At 28.6% G+C, this 16,012-nt stretch overlaps 1 protein-coding gene across 1 annotated transcript in view; it reads left to right on the forward strand.

Annotated features, from left to right (window-relative positions):
- LOC134841697 (protein wntless homolog B-like) overlaps nt 1-16,012 on the forward strand; it is a 487,665-nt gene that overhangs the window by 214,959 nt on the left and 256,694 nt on the right. The window lies entirely within an intron of this gene.

A 16,012-nucleotide genomic window follows, 5' to 3' on the forward strand; every position in this document is an offset into this window, starting at 1 on the left:
TTTAACTTTAAGGACAGATTGACTATGATCTATGATATCATTTAACTGAAACTGATAATTTTAGTTACTAATAGAAACAAAAGGATCTAACAACCGACTCCGCGTTTCTCTTAGTAAAACTGGTGCGACTTGAGCAGAAAACTAGCCCGTATTAAAAATATATAGGTCTGAAAACAAAATAACTAATTGGAGTTATTGCAAATATTAGGAAAATGAGTTTCTGTTAGTCAGTTTCCTACTTCAAAAAGCTAGAGACAGAGGTTATCTATATTTAGGGGCCGCAATCCAATTGACCGTCTTATTGCCAGATATTCCTAGATAGAGTTAAGGTTATCAATGTCTTCTCTATCGCTCATCAGTCCTTGACAGCTTTCTGCTAACTTTATCTCATGAAATTTTAAATCATTATCATTATAACTACTATATACCAAATAAAAGGAAACCTTCTCTGACCAAATCGGCCAATAAAAACAAATAATTTAAACAGGTTAACGATCTTTTCACCTAAAATAGTCTTCCTAACACATGTTAATCTCACTACTTACAGTTTCATCATTTCACCAGACATTCCAAAAGTGCTCGAAAAACTTATTAAATATTTAAAAATCATTCTTAAAAAGGGAGTAAGAGGTCCGGAATTCATTCTAAATGTGCTCTAAATTATTGATAAATTGATTTCATCCATCATATACACAATCAAACCTCTGCTGCATTGAGATTGATTCTCAATTCTTCATCGTGCAATTGTGCTTTATATTAGTTTCACCCTTGTGCAAGGCTTATCTTCTAACCTAACTTATTTTAACTCTAAATCTAATTATCTCACCAGGGAAAAAAAACTTGGTCCAAAATGGGAAGGAACGATCTACGCTCATTAGGGAAGAAACTTTAAGGTAGGTTTCTTTTCGGACAATTGTTTTTCGACGATCAAATTGAGTGAAGCTCACTGAATCTATGCTAAGTTTAGATAAAAATTAAAACAAGCACACACAGATAAGCTATATAAGAAAAAAAAATAACTAAAACTTCCCCAAGCTTAAATAAAAGTAAGTCCGATTAATTTAGATAAACTTCTTTTAAAGAAATTTGGTCCAATTTAGGTCAAAATGAATCCAATTCAGCTAGGTCAATGCCCATTTTAACAGAATCTTGCCCAAAATTAGTCAAAATAAGTCCAACTAAAATTGATAATTTTCCACTTTAACAAATTTGTTGCCCATTTACTGTCAGAGCAATGTCGATTATATTAGATAAACTTCTAGCTTAACAAAAATTTGCTCATTTTTACGCCAAGTAAGCTAGGAAAACGTCCATTCTATTGAAATTGTGTCCAATTTCAGTCAAAATAAATACGATTAAGCTAGATAAATTTCTATTTTAAAAGAAGTTTTGATCAATTTCAATTTTAGTAAAGAAAAGTCCGGTTAAGTTAGAACAACTTTCATTTTGAAAAAGATTTGCCCATTTATGGTCAAAATAAATCCGATTAATCTAATTAAAAATTTATTTAAAAAAAATTTTGCCCAATTTATGTAAAAGTAAGTCCAGTTAAGCCAGATAAACTCGCATTTAAAAAAAAACTGGCCAAACTATGTCAGAAGAGGTCCAATTAAGCCAGATAAGCTCCAATTTTAACAAAAATTTGCCAATTTTTGATCAAGGTTTATTCAATTAGCCTGAATAAACTTCCATTTTAACCAATTTTTGCTGAATTTTGGTCCAAATCATCATAATTAAAACAAACTAAGTCCAAATTAACCCACAATTTACCCATATCAGGCCCCAAAGAGCAATTTAAGCTAGTTCAATTCAGCATAATCTAAAGTTCACCTATTTTTGGTGAAAATGAAGCGTTTTAAGAAGTTAAACTGAAATTTAATCTAAAATTCAGCGCGGCGACAAAGCACACAGTCCTTTTGCGATCCTTGCAAAAAACTTTGATTTTTTAATTAAATACGGCAGGTGCAACACTGATAAATTGACCTGATCATTTAAATTATTGATTTTTTATACTAAAAATTTAGAATTTGCAAATGTCATTTTCATCCAGAGCATGAAGAAAAAAGGGAAAATGATGTTTGAAGTCTAGACTGCAGGTGCAAGTTTGTCTCAGCCAAAGAGCTGAGAACCAAATCAACCTGAATCTTCAGAATTATTATTTTCCTCACTCGCTCAGTCGAGTAGAATTTTTGTACCTTTTTTTTATCACTAATTCTCGTTTTAATAAAAAGTCTTTTTTGAAAAAGATCACAATCTAGAACTGACAGAGGTAAGATTCTTATTTTGTCCTTTAACTTAAATTTGCGTAACCTAAACTAAATAACCCAAACCAACTTTGGTATTTAAGACACTTCTTCATCCATTTATATCTCATTTATACTCATTTACCCAACCCTTTTAATTTATCTTTTTAAATAATCATCATTTAACTTTAAGGACAGATCGACTACGATCTATGATATCCTTTAACTGAGACTTATAATTTTAGTTACTAATAGAAACAAAAGGATCTAACAACCGACTCCGCGTTTCTCTTAGTAAAATTGGTGCGACTTGAGCAGAAAACTAGCCCTTATTAAAAGTATATAGGTCTGAAAACAAAATAACTAATTGGAGTTATTGCAAATATTAGGAAAATGAGTTTCTGTTAGTCAGTTTCCTATTTCAAAAAGCTAGAGACAGAGGTTATCTATATTTAGGGCCCGCAATCCAATTGACCGCCTTATTGCCAGATATTCCTAGATAGAGTTAAGGTTATCAATGTCTTCTCTATAGCTCATCAGTCCTTGACAGCTTTCTGCTATTTTTATCTCATGAAATTTTAACTCATTATCATTATAACTACTATATACCAAATAAAAGAAAACCTTCTCTGACCAAATCGGCCAATAAAAACAAATAATTTAAACAGGTTAACGATCTTTTCACCTAAAATAGTCTTCCTAACACATGTTAATCTCACTACTTACAGTTTCATCATTTCACCAGACATTCCAAAAGTGCTCGAAAAACTTATTAAATATTTAAAAATCAATCTTAAAAAGGGAGTAAGAGGTCCGGAATTCATTCTAAATGTGCTCTAAATTATTGATAAATTGATTTCATCCATCATATACACAATCAAACCTCTGCTGCATTGAGATTGATTCTCAATTCTTCATCGTGCAATTGTGCTTTATATTAGTTTCACCCTTGTGCAAGGCTTATCTTCTAACCTAACTTATTTTAACTCTAAATCTAATTATCTCACCAGGGAAAAAAAACTTGGTCCAAAATGGGAAGGAACGATCTACGCTCATTAGGGAAGAAACTTTAAGGTAGGTTTCTTTTCGGACAATTGTTTTTCGACGATCAAATTGAGTGAAGCTCACTGAATCTATGCTAAGTTTAGATAAAAATTAAAACAAGCACACACAGATAAGCTATATAAGAAAAAAAAATAACTAAAACTTCCCCAAGCTTAAATAAAAGTAAGTCCGATTAATTTAGATAAACTTCTTTTAAAGAAATTTGGTCCAATTTAGGTCAAAATGAATCCAATTCAGCTAGGTCAATGCCCATTTTAACAGAATCTTGCCCAAAATTAGTCAAAATAAGTCCAACTAAAATTGATAATTTTCCACTTTAACAAATTTGTTGCCCATTTACTGTCAGAGCAATGTCGATTATATTAGATAAACTTCTAGCTTAACAAAAATTTGCTCATTTTTACGCCAAATAAGCTAGGAAAACGTCCATTCTATTGAAATTGTGTCCAATTTCAGTCAAAATAAATACGATTAAGCTAGATAAATTTCTATTTTAAAAGAATTTTTGATCAATTTCAATTTTAGTAAAGAAAAGTCCGGTTAAGTTAGAACAACTTTCATTTTGAAAAAGATTGGCCCATTTATGGTCAAAATAAATCCGATTAATCTAATTAAAATTTTATTTAAAAAATTTTTTGCCCAATTTATGTAAAAATAAGTCCAATTAAGCCAGATAAACTCGCATTTTAAAATCAAAACTGGCCAAACTATGTGAGAAGAGGTCCAATTAGGCCAGATAAGCTCCAATTTTAACAAAAATTTGCATATTTTTGATCAAGGTTTATTCAATTAGCCTGAATAAACTTCCATTTTAACCAATTTTTGCTGAATTTTGGTCCAAATCAACCTAATTAAAACAAATTAACTCTAAATTAACCCACAATTTACCCATATCAGGCCCCAAAAGAGCAATTTAAGCTGGTTCAATTCAGCATAATCAAAAGTTCATCTATTTTTGGTTAAAATGAAGCGTTTTAAGAAGGTAAACTGAAATTTAATCTAAAATTCACCCAATTTTTGTCCAAATAAATGCAATTAAAAAAATAACTTAAAATTAATCTAAAAATAACAGAAATGTGACTCAAATAGAGCCATTTAATCTAGTTTAACACAATATTTAAATAAAATCATCTAATTTTGGTAAAAATGAAACCATTTCAGCTAAGTAAACTAGGAGTTAATAAACAATTTAACCAATTTTGGTTTAAAAAAACTCAATTAAAAAATGGTGAACTTCAAATTTATCTAAAATTTAACCCTTTTTGTCAAAATAAGCCATTTAGTTATTAAGAAAACACAATTTATCAACATTTTACTCAAAAATTGGTCCACATAAGCCTAAATAAGTTAGCAAAAATTGAAAATTAATTGAAATTCATCTATAAACTGGTCAAATTGAAACCAAATTAGAGAAGTAAATTGAAAACTTTTATTATAAACAACTGATAAAAGTTAGATTTTTACCAAAATGCTATCATATTGAAATCCTCTATGATATACAAAAACTAAAAATTGCTCAAATTTAACTAGAATTTTTCAAAATAATCACAATAAAGGTAAACTAAATCACTTTTTAGCTGAGACTAGGCCAATTTTCATCCTTTTAGTGAAAATTTGTTTAAAAAAAATGAAAAGTGCTGAAAATGTTCAAATAATCATCTTAATCACGGTAGAAAGTTGTTGATTAAAATCGTAAAAAAAACACTGATTAGGAAAAAAATTAATGTCAACACATTCTAAAATCGATTTTTGCACTTTAAAAATACAACCTAAAAAAAACTCCAAACAGTACTTTCTTCTGCGTTTCTGTGTGTTATCATTTCTAAAACTTCCATAAACAGTTCAAATTGGTTGAGATTGTATACCTGCAAAATAAAAGAAAAGGATTTTTTTGAACACTTATGGAACATAACTTATCCAACGGAACCTGTAGTGCTTGCTTTTTATATTTTGATTTGCAAAAAATAAAGCAACTATAAACTGCGGAGGGTCAAGAGCTTGAACTGAGTTAAGTTTTGAGTCAACTTTACTTCAAATTCAGGCGGTTTTTCGACTCAAAAAGTATGCACAAACAATAGTGGAAAAAAATCTTTTCCAATTGCAATCGAAGCGGACTACAAATTTGGGTTGAAAACTTTCATGTTTCAACTAGCCAATGTAAAAATGTAGCAAGCCATTTAAAACGAACAAATTTTTTGTCAAATTAAATCCAATAAATTTAATTAAACTTCTATTTTAAAAACGTTTTGTCCAATTTATGTAAAAACAATCCCAATTAAGCCAGATAAACTCTCATTTTAAAAGAAATTTGGCCAAACTATGTCAGCAGATACCCAATTAAGCCAGATGAGCTCCCGTTTTAACAAAAATTTGCCCATTTTTGATCAAAGTTTAATCAATTATACTGAACAAACTTCCATTTTGACTAATTTTTGATCAATTTTGGTCCAAATAAGCATAATTAAAACAAAATAACTCCAAATTAACCCACAATTTACCCATATATGGCCCCAAAAGAGCAAATTAATCTAGTTTAATTCAAAATTAATCTAAAGTTTACCTATTTTTGGTTAGAATGAAGCGTTTTAAGCTAGGTAAACTGAAATTTATTCTAAAATTTACCCATTTTTGGTCCAAATAAATGCAATTAAAAAAATTAATTTCAAAGTAATCTAGAATAACTCAAATGTTACTCAAATAGAGCCATTTTATCTAATTTAACACGGTATTTAAGTAAAATCATCTAATTTCGGTAAAAATGAAACCATTTCAGCTAGATAAATTAGGATTTAATCAACAATTTACCCAACTTTGCTTAAAAAAACTCAATTAAAAAAGATGAACTTCAAAATTACCAAAAATTTAACCGTTTTGTCAAAATACGCTACTTAAGATATAAGAAAATAATATTCATCAAAATTTTACTCAAAAATTGGTCCTCATTAGCCTAAACAAGTAAGCAAAAGTTAAGACTTAATTGAAAAACATCTATAAACTGGTCAAATTGAAACCAAATTAGAGAAGTAAATTGAAAACTTTTACTCCAAGCAACTGATAAAAGTTGGATATTTATCAAAATTCCATCATATTGAAAACATATATGATATATAAAATCTAAAAAATGCTCATATTAACTATAATTTGTCAAAATTATCACAGTTAAGGTAAACTAAATCAAATTTGAGTTGAGACTAAGCCAATTTTCATACTTTTCGGCGAAAATTTGTTAATGAAAAATAAAAAGTGCTGGAAATGTTCAAATAATCATCTTGATCACGGTAGAAAAGCGTTAATTGAAATAGTAAAAAAACCTGATAATGAAGAAATTATTGTCAACACATTCTACAATCGATTTTTGCTTTTTAAAATACAACCTAGAGTAAGAAAAAAAGTTGCAATTGTAAATCTTATTGCAACACCTTTACGAAGATAAACACGAATTATATGTCCTTTTTCGAAGATACACTCTCAAAATAGAAGCAGTTTTCTAACAAGTAAACATTTCAAAAACATAATATATACCAGAAGTTCAACTTCTTAACTTTAACTTAAAAAAACTATCAAGAACATTAAAAGCTGAAAAAAAGAAACAAAAAAAAAAAAAAACAAAAAAAATGGCAAAAACATTCGCGTATCCAGACTTAGCTTTCGAAAAATTAACAGGCTCAGACCCAAATGAAGAAGCGAGAGATTTTTAAAACATAGTATAGAAAAATAGTATTTTCAAGTGGCACTCGACTAGCAGTCACCAGTGCGAATCACGACGTAAATGGTAACAGACAAGGAGCTTTATTAGGTTAATTATTAGGAGTTATGGCCTCCAAATGATTGAGGGATTGAAATTTCATAGAAAAAAAAGTCATCAAAGCTATTACAGTTTTTTTTTAAGACACGAAAAAAATCAATCCTTTTTTGCATAAGAATTTTACAGAGTCATAATTTTCATATCGAAAGAATCAATAGGCAAAACATTTAAAAGAAAAAATACAGTCTAAAACCAATTTACGATTTAACAGGAAACAGAAAAATTGTTTTTCAAACATGTTGTATACTATTCCAAAGCATGAGTGATCCGCCTAGTTTAATTACTAGCCTTTAATTTATAACATATTTCATGACCATGCCTGTGATTATATTCTTTGAAAAAAAAACTCCAAAAAATACTCTCTTCTGCTTTTCGGTGTTATCTTTTCTTAAACTTCCTTAAACAGTTCAAATTGGTCGAGAGTGTAAACCTGCAAAAATAAAATAATTTTTTTTGAACACTTATGGAACATAACTTATTCAACGGAACCTCTAGTGCTTGCTTTTTATATTTTGATTTGCCAAAAATAAAGCAACTATAAACTGCGGAGAGTCAAGAGCTTAAACTGAGTTAAGTTTTGAGTCATCTTTACTTCAAATTCAGGCGGTTTTTCGACTCAAAAAGTATGCACAAACAATAGTGGAAAAAAAATCTTTTCCAATTGCAATCGAAGCGGACAACAAACTTGAGCAGAAAACTAGCCCTTATTAAAAATATATAGGTCTGAAAACAAAATAAATCATTGGAGTTATTGCAAATATTAGGAAAGTGAGTTTCTGTTAGTCAGTTTCCTACTTCAAAAAGCTAGAGACAGAGGTTATCTATATTTAGGGCCCGCAATCCAATTGACCGCCTTATTGCCAGATAGTCCTAGATAGAGTTAAGGTTATCAATGTCTTCTCTATCGCTCATCAGTCCTTGACAGCTTTCTGCTAACTTTATCTCATGAAATTTTAACTCGTTATCATTATAACTACTATATACCAAATAAAAGGAAACCTTCTTTGATCAAATCGGCCAATAAAAAACAAATAATTTAAACAGGTTAACGATCTTTTCACCTAAAATAGTCTTCCTAACACATGTTAATCTAACTACTTACAGTTTCATCATTTCACCAGACATTCCAAAAGTGCTCGAAAAACTTATTAAATATTTAAAAATCATTCTTAAAAAGGGAATAAGAAGTCCGGAATGTGCTCTAAATGATTGATAAATTGATTTCATCCATCATATACACAATCAAACCTCTGCTGCATTGAGATTGATTATCAATTCTTCATCGTTCAATTGGCTTTATATAAGTTACACCCTTGTGCAAGGCTTATCCTCTAACCTAACTTATTTTAACTCTAAATCTAATTATCTCACCAGGGAAAGAAATGCTTGGTCCAAAATGGGAAGGAACGATCTACGCTCATTAGGGAAGAAACTTTAAGGTAGGTTTCTTTTCGGACAACTGCTTTTCGACGATTAAATTGAGTGAAGCTCACTGAATCTATGATAAGTTTAGATAAAAAATAAAACAAGCACACACAGATAAGCTATATAAGAAAAAAAAACTAAAAATTCCCCAAGCTTAAATAAAAGTAAGTCCGATTATTTAGATAAACTTCTTTTAAAGAAAGTTGGTCCAATTTAGGTCAAAATAAGGCCAATTCAGCTAGGTCAATGCCCATTTTAACAGAATCTTGCCCAAAATTAGTCAAAATAAGTCCAACTAAAATTGATAATTTTCCACTTTAACAATTTGTTGCCCATTTAATGTCAGAACAATGTCGATTAAATTAGATAAACTTCTAGTTTAACAAAAATTTGCTCATTTTTACGCCAAATAAGCTAGGAAAACGTCCATTCTATTGAAATTGTGTCCAATTTCAGTCAAAATAAATACGATTAAGCTAGATAAATTTCTATTTTAAAAGAATTTTTGATTTCAATTTTAGTAAAAATAAGTCCGGTTGAGTTAGAACAACTTTCATTTTGAAAAAAATTTGCCTATTTATGGTCAAAATATATCAGATTATTCTAATTAAACTCTTATTGAAAGAAATTTTTGCCCAATTTATGTCAAAATAAGTCCAATTAAGCCAGATAAACTCGCATTTAAAAAAAAAATTGGCCAAACTACGTCAGAAGAGGTCCAATTAAACCAGATAAGCTCCAATTTTAACAAACTTTGCCAATTTTTGATCAAGGTGTATTCAATTAGCCTGAATAAACTTCCATTTTAACCAATTTTTGCTGAATTTTTGTCCAAATCATCATAATTAAAACAAATTAACTCCAAATTAACCCACAATTTACCCATATCAGGCCCCAAAAGAGCAATTTAAGCTAGTTTAATTCAGCGTAATCTAAAGTTTACCTATTTTTGGTTAAAATGAAGCGTTTTAAGCTAGGTAAACTGAAATTTTATCTAAAATTCACCCAATTTTTGTCCAATTAAATGCAATTAAAAAAAATAACTTCAAATTAATCTAAAAATAACACAAATGTGACCCAAACAGAGCCATTTAATCTAGTTTAATCCAGTATTTAAGTAAAATCATCTAACTTCGGTAAAAATGAAACCATTTCAGCTAAGTAAACTAGGAATTAATGAACAATTTAACCAACTTTGGTTTAAAAAATCTCAACTAAAAAATGGTGAACTTCAAATTTATCTAAAATTTAACCCTTTTGTCAAAATAAGCCATTTAGTTATTAAGAAAACACAATTCATCAAAATTTTACTCAAAAATTGGTCCACATAAGCCTAAATAAGTTATCAAAAATTGAGAATTAATTGAAATTCATCTATAAACTGGTCAAATTGAAACCAAAATAGAAAAGTAAATTGAAAACTTTCACTATAAACAACTGATAAAAGTAGGATTTTTACCAAAGTGCTATCCTATTGAAATCTTCTTTGATATATAAAAACTAAAAAAATGCTCAAATTTAACTAGAATTTTTCAAAATAATCACAATAAAGGTAAACTAAATCACATTTTAGCTGAGACTAAGCCAATTTTCATCGTTTTAGTGAAAATTTGTTAATAAAAATTGGAAAGTGCTGAAAATGTTTAAATAATCATCTTAATCACGGTAGAAAGTTGTTAATTAAAATCGTAAAAGAAAACACTGATTAGGAAAAAAATAATGTCAACACATTCTAAAATCGATTTTGGCGTTTTAAAAATACAACCTAAGAAAACTCCAAACAATACTTTCTTCTGCGCTTCTGTGTGTTATCATTTCTAAAACTTCCATAAACGGTTCAAATTGGTTGAGATTGTATACCTGCAAAATAAAAGAAAAGGATTTTTTTTAACACTTATGGAACATAAAGCAACTATAAACTGCGGAGGGTCAAGAGCTTAAACTGAGTTAAGTTTGAGCCAACTTTACTTCAAATTCAGGCGGTTTTTCGACTCAAAAAGTATGCACAAACAATAGTGGAAAAAAAATCTTTTCCAATTGCAATCGAAGCGGACAACAAACTTGGGTTGAAAATTTTTATGTTTCAACTGGCCAATGTAAAAATGTAGCAAGCCATTTAAGACGAACAAATTTTTTGTCAAATTAAATCCAATTAGTTTAATTAAACTTCTATTTTAAAAAAGTTTTGTCCAATTTTATGTAAATCCCAATTAAGCCAGATAAACTCTCAGTTTAAAAGAATTTTGGCCAAACTATGTCAGCAGAGGCCCAATTAAGCAAGATGAGCTCCCATTTTAACAAAAATTTGCCCATTTTTGATCAAAGTTTATTCAATTAAACTAAACAAACTTCCATTTTGACTAATTTTTGATCATTTTTGGTCCAAATAAGCATAATTAAAACAAATTAACTCCAAATTAACCCACAATTTACCCATATATGGCCCCAAAAGAGCAATTTAATCTAGTTTAATTCAGTACTAATCTAAAGCTTACCTTTTTTTGGTTAAAATGAAGCGTTTTGAGCTAGGTAAACTGAAATGTATTCTAAAATTTACCCAATTTTGGTCCAAATAAATGCAATTTAAAAAAATAATTTCAAAGTAATCTAGAATAACTCAAATGTTACCCAAATAGAGCCATTTTATCTAATTTAACACAGTATTTAAATAAAATCATCTAATTTCGGTAAAAATGGAACCATTTCAGCTAGATAAACTAGGACTTAATCAACAATTTACCCAACTTTGCTTAAAAAAACTCAATTAAAAAAGATGAACTTCAAAATTACCAAAAATTTAACCGTTTTGTCAAAATACGCTACTTAAGATTTAAGAAAAAACAATTCATCAAAGTTTTTTTCAAAAATTGGTCCTCATTAGCCTAAACAAGTTAGCAAAAGTTCAGACTTAATTGAAAAACATCTATAAACTGGTCAAATTGAAACCAAATTAGAGAAGTAAATTGAAAACTTTTACTACAAGCAACTGATAAAAGTTGGATATTTATCAAAGTTCCATTATATTGAAAACATCTATGATATAGAAAAACTAAAAAATACTCAATATTAACTAGAGTTTGTCAAAATTATCACAGTTAATGTAAACTAAATCAAATTTGAGCTGAGACTAAGCCAATTTTTTTTCTTTTTGGCAAAAATTTGTTAATGAAAAATAAAAAGTGCTGGAAATGTTCAAAAAATCATCTTGATCACGGTAGAAAAGCGTTAATTGAAATCGTAAAAAAACCTGATAATGAAGAAATTTTTGTCAACACAATCTACAATTGATTTTTGCATTTTAAAAATACAACCTAAGGTAAGAAAAAAAAATTGCAATTGTAAATCTTATTGCAACACCTTTACGAAGATAGACACGAAGTATATGTCTTTTTTCGAAGATACACTCTCAAAATAGATGCAGTTTTCTAACAAGTAAACATTCCAAAATTATAATATATACCAGAGGTTCAACTTATTAATTTTAACTTAGAAAAAACTATCAAGAACATTAAAAGCTGAAAAAAAAGAATCAAAAATAAAAAAAAAACAAAAAAAAATGGCAAAAACATTCGCGTATCCAGACTTAGCTTTCGAAAAATTTACAGGCTCAGACCCAAATGAAGAAGCGAGAGATTTTTAAAATATAGTATAGAAAAATAGTATTTTCAAATGGGACTCGACTAGCAGTCACCGGTGCGAATCACGACGTAAATGGTAAAAGACAAGGAGCTTTATTCGGTTAATTATTAGGAGTTATGGCCTCCAAATGATTGAGGGATTGAAACTTCATAGAAAAAAAAGTCATCAAAGCTTATACAGTTTTATTTTAAGACACGAAAAAAATCAATCCTTTTATGCATAAGAATTTTACAGAGTCATAATTTTCATATCGAAAGAATCAATAGGCAAAACATTTGAAAGAAAAAATACGGTCTAAAACCAATTTATGATTTAACAGGAAACAGAAAAACTGTTTTTCAAATATGTTGTATACTATATGTTGTATCTCACCAAGGAAAGAAATGCTTGGTCCAAAATGGGAAGGAACGATCTACGCTCATTAGGGAAGAAACTTTAAGGTAGGTTTCTTTTCGGACAACTGCTTTTCGACGATTAAATTGAGTGAAGCTCACTGAATCTATGATAAGTTTAGATAAAAATTAAAACAAGCACACACAGATAAGCTATATAAGAAAAAAAAACTAAAAATTCCCCAAGCTTAAATAAAAGTAAGTCCGATTATTTTAGATAAACTTCTTTTAAAGAAAGTTGGTCCAATTTAGGTCAAAATAAGGCCAATTCAGCTAGGTCAATGCCCATTTTAACAGAATCTTGCCCAAAATTAGTCAAAATAAGTCCAACTAAAATTGATAATTTTCCACTTTAACAATTTGTTGCCCATTTAATGTCAGAACAATGTCGATTAAATTAGATAAACTTCTACTTTAACAAAAATTTGCTCATTTTTACGCCAAATAAGCTAGGAAAACGTCCATTCTATTGAAATTGTGTCCAATTTCAGTCAAAATAAATACGATTAAGCTAGATAAATTTCTATTTTAAAAGAATTTTTGATTTCAATTTTAGTAAAAATAAGTCCGGTTGAGTTAGAACAACTTTCATTTTGAAAAAAATTTGCCTATTTATGGTCAAAATATATCAGATTATTCTAATTAAACTCTTATTGAAAGAAATTTTTGCCCAATTTATGTCAAAATAAGTCCAATTAAGCCAGATAAACTCGCATTTAAAAAAAAATTGGCCAAACTATGTCAGAAGAGGTCCAATTAAACCAGATAAGCTCCAATTTTAACAAACTTTGCCAATTTTTGATCAAGGTGTATTCAATTAGCCTGAATAAACTTCCATTTTAACCAATTTTTGCTGAATTTTGGTCCAAATCATCATAATTAAAACAAATTAACTCCAAATTAACCCACAATTTACCCATATCAGGCCCCAAAAGAGCAATTTAAGCTAGTTTAATTCAGCGTAATCTAAAGTTTACCTATTTTTGGTTAAAATGAAGCGTTTTAAGCTAGGTAAACTGAAATTTTATCTAAAATTCACCCAATTTTTGTCCAATTAAATGCAATTAAAAAAAATAACTTCAAATTAATCTAAAAATAACACAAATGTGACCCAAACAGAGCCATTTAATCTAGTTTAATCCAGTATTTAAGTAAAATCATCTAACTTCGGTAAAAATGAAACCATTTCAGCTAAGTAAACTAGGAATTAATGAACAATTTAACCAACTTTGGTTTAAAAAATCTCAACTAAAAAATGGTGAACTTCAAATTTATCTAAAATTTAACCCTTTTGTCAAAATAAGCCATTTAGTTATTAAGAAAACACAATTCATCAAAATTTTACTCAAAAATTGGTCCACATAAGCCTAAATAAGTTATCAAAAATTGAGAATTAATTGAAATTCATCTATAAACTGGTCAAATTGAAACCAAAATAGAAAAGTAAATTGAAAACTTTCACTATAAACAACTGATAAAAGTAGGATTTTTACCAAAGTGCTATCCTATTGAAATCTTCTTTGATATATAAAAACTAAAAAAATGCTCAAATTTAACTAGAATTTTTCAAAATAATCACAATAAAGGTAAACTAAATCACATTTTAGCTGAGACTAAGCCAATTTTCATCGTTTTAGTGAAAATTTGTTAATAAAAATTGGAAAGTGCTGAAAATGTTCAAATAATCATCTTAATCACGGTAGAAAGTTGTTAATTAAAATCGTAAAAGAAAACACTGATTAGGAAAAAAATAATGTCAACACATTCTAAAATCGATTTTGGCGTTTTAAAAATACAACCTAAGAAAACTCCAAACAATACTTTCTTCTGCGCTTCTGTGTGTTATCATTTCTAAAACTTCCATAAACGGTTCAAACTGGTTGAGATTGTTTTGGCCAAACTATGTCAGCAGAGGCCCAATTAAGCAAGATGAGCTCCCATTTTAACAAAAATTTGCCCATTTTTGATCAAAGTTTATTCAATTAAACTAAACAAACTTCCATTTTGACTAATTTTTGATCATTTTTGGTCCAAATAAGCATAATTAAAACAAATTAACTCCAAATTAACCCACAATTTACCCATATATGGCCCCAAAAGAGCAATTTAATCTAGTTTAATTCAGTACTAATCTAAAGCTTACCTATTTTTGGTTAAAATGAAGCGTTTTGAGCTAGGTAAACTGAAATGTATTCTAAAATTTACCCAATTTTGGTCCAAATAAATGCAATTTGAAAAAATAATTTCAAAGTAATCTAGAATAACTCAAATGTTACCCAAATAGAGCCATTTTATCTAATTTAACACAGTATTTAAATAAAATCATCTAATTTCGGTAAAAATGGAACCATTTCAGCTAGATAAACTAGGACTTAATCAACAATTTACCCAACTTTGCTTAAAAAAACTCAATTAAAAAAGATGAACTTCAAAATTACCAAAAATTTAACCGTTTTGTCAAAATACGCTACTTAAGATTTAAGAAAAAACAATTCATCAAAGTTTTTTTCAAAAATTGGTCCTCATTAGCCTAAACAAGTTAGCAAAAGTTCAGACTTAATTGAAAAACATCTATAAACTGGTCAAATTGAAACCAAATTAGAGAAGTACATTGAAAACTTTTACTACAAGCAACTGATAAAAGTTGGATATTTATCAAAGTTCCATTATATTGAAAACATCTATGATATAGAAAAACTAAAAAATACTCAATATTAACTAGAGTTTGTCAAAATTATCACAGTTAATGTAAACTAAATCAAATTTGAGCTGAGACTAAGCCAATTTTTTTTCTTTTTGGCAAAAATTTGTTAATGAAAAATAAAAAGTGCTGGAAATGTTCAAAAAATCATCTTGATCACGGTAGAAAAGCGTTAATTGAAATCGTAAAAAAACCTGATAATGAAGAAATTTTTGTCAACACAATCTACAATTGATTTTTGCATTTTAAAAATACAACCTAAGGTAAGAAAAAAAAATTGCAATTGTAAATCTTATTGCAACACCTTTACGAAGATAGACACGAAGTATATGTCTTTTTTCGAAGATACACTCTCAAAATAGATGCAGTTTTCTAACAAGTAAACATTCCAAAATTATAATATATACCAGAGGTTCAACTTATTAATTTTAACTTAGAAAAAACTATCAAGAACATTAAAAGCTGAAAAAAAAGAATCAAAAATAAAAAAAAAACAAAAAAAAATGGCAAAAACATTCGCGTATCCAGACTTAGCTTTCGAAAAATTTACAGGCTCAGACCCAAATGAAGAAGCGAGAGATTTTTAAAATATAGTATAGAAAAATAGTATTTTCAAATGGGACTCGACTAGCAGTCACCGGTGCGAATCACGACGTAAATGGTAAAAGACAAGGAGCTTTATTCGGTTAATTATTAGGAGTTATGGCCTCCAAATGATTGAGGGATTGAAACTTCATAGAAA

The sequence above is a fragment of the Symsagittifera roscoffensis genome, chromosome 3 (assembly GCF_963678635.1).
Source record: "Symsagittifera roscoffensis chromosome 3, txSymRosc1.1, whole genome shotgun sequence".
NCBI lineage: Eukaryota > Metazoa > Xenacoelomorpha > Acoela > Convolutidae > Symsagittifera > Symsagittifera roscoffensis.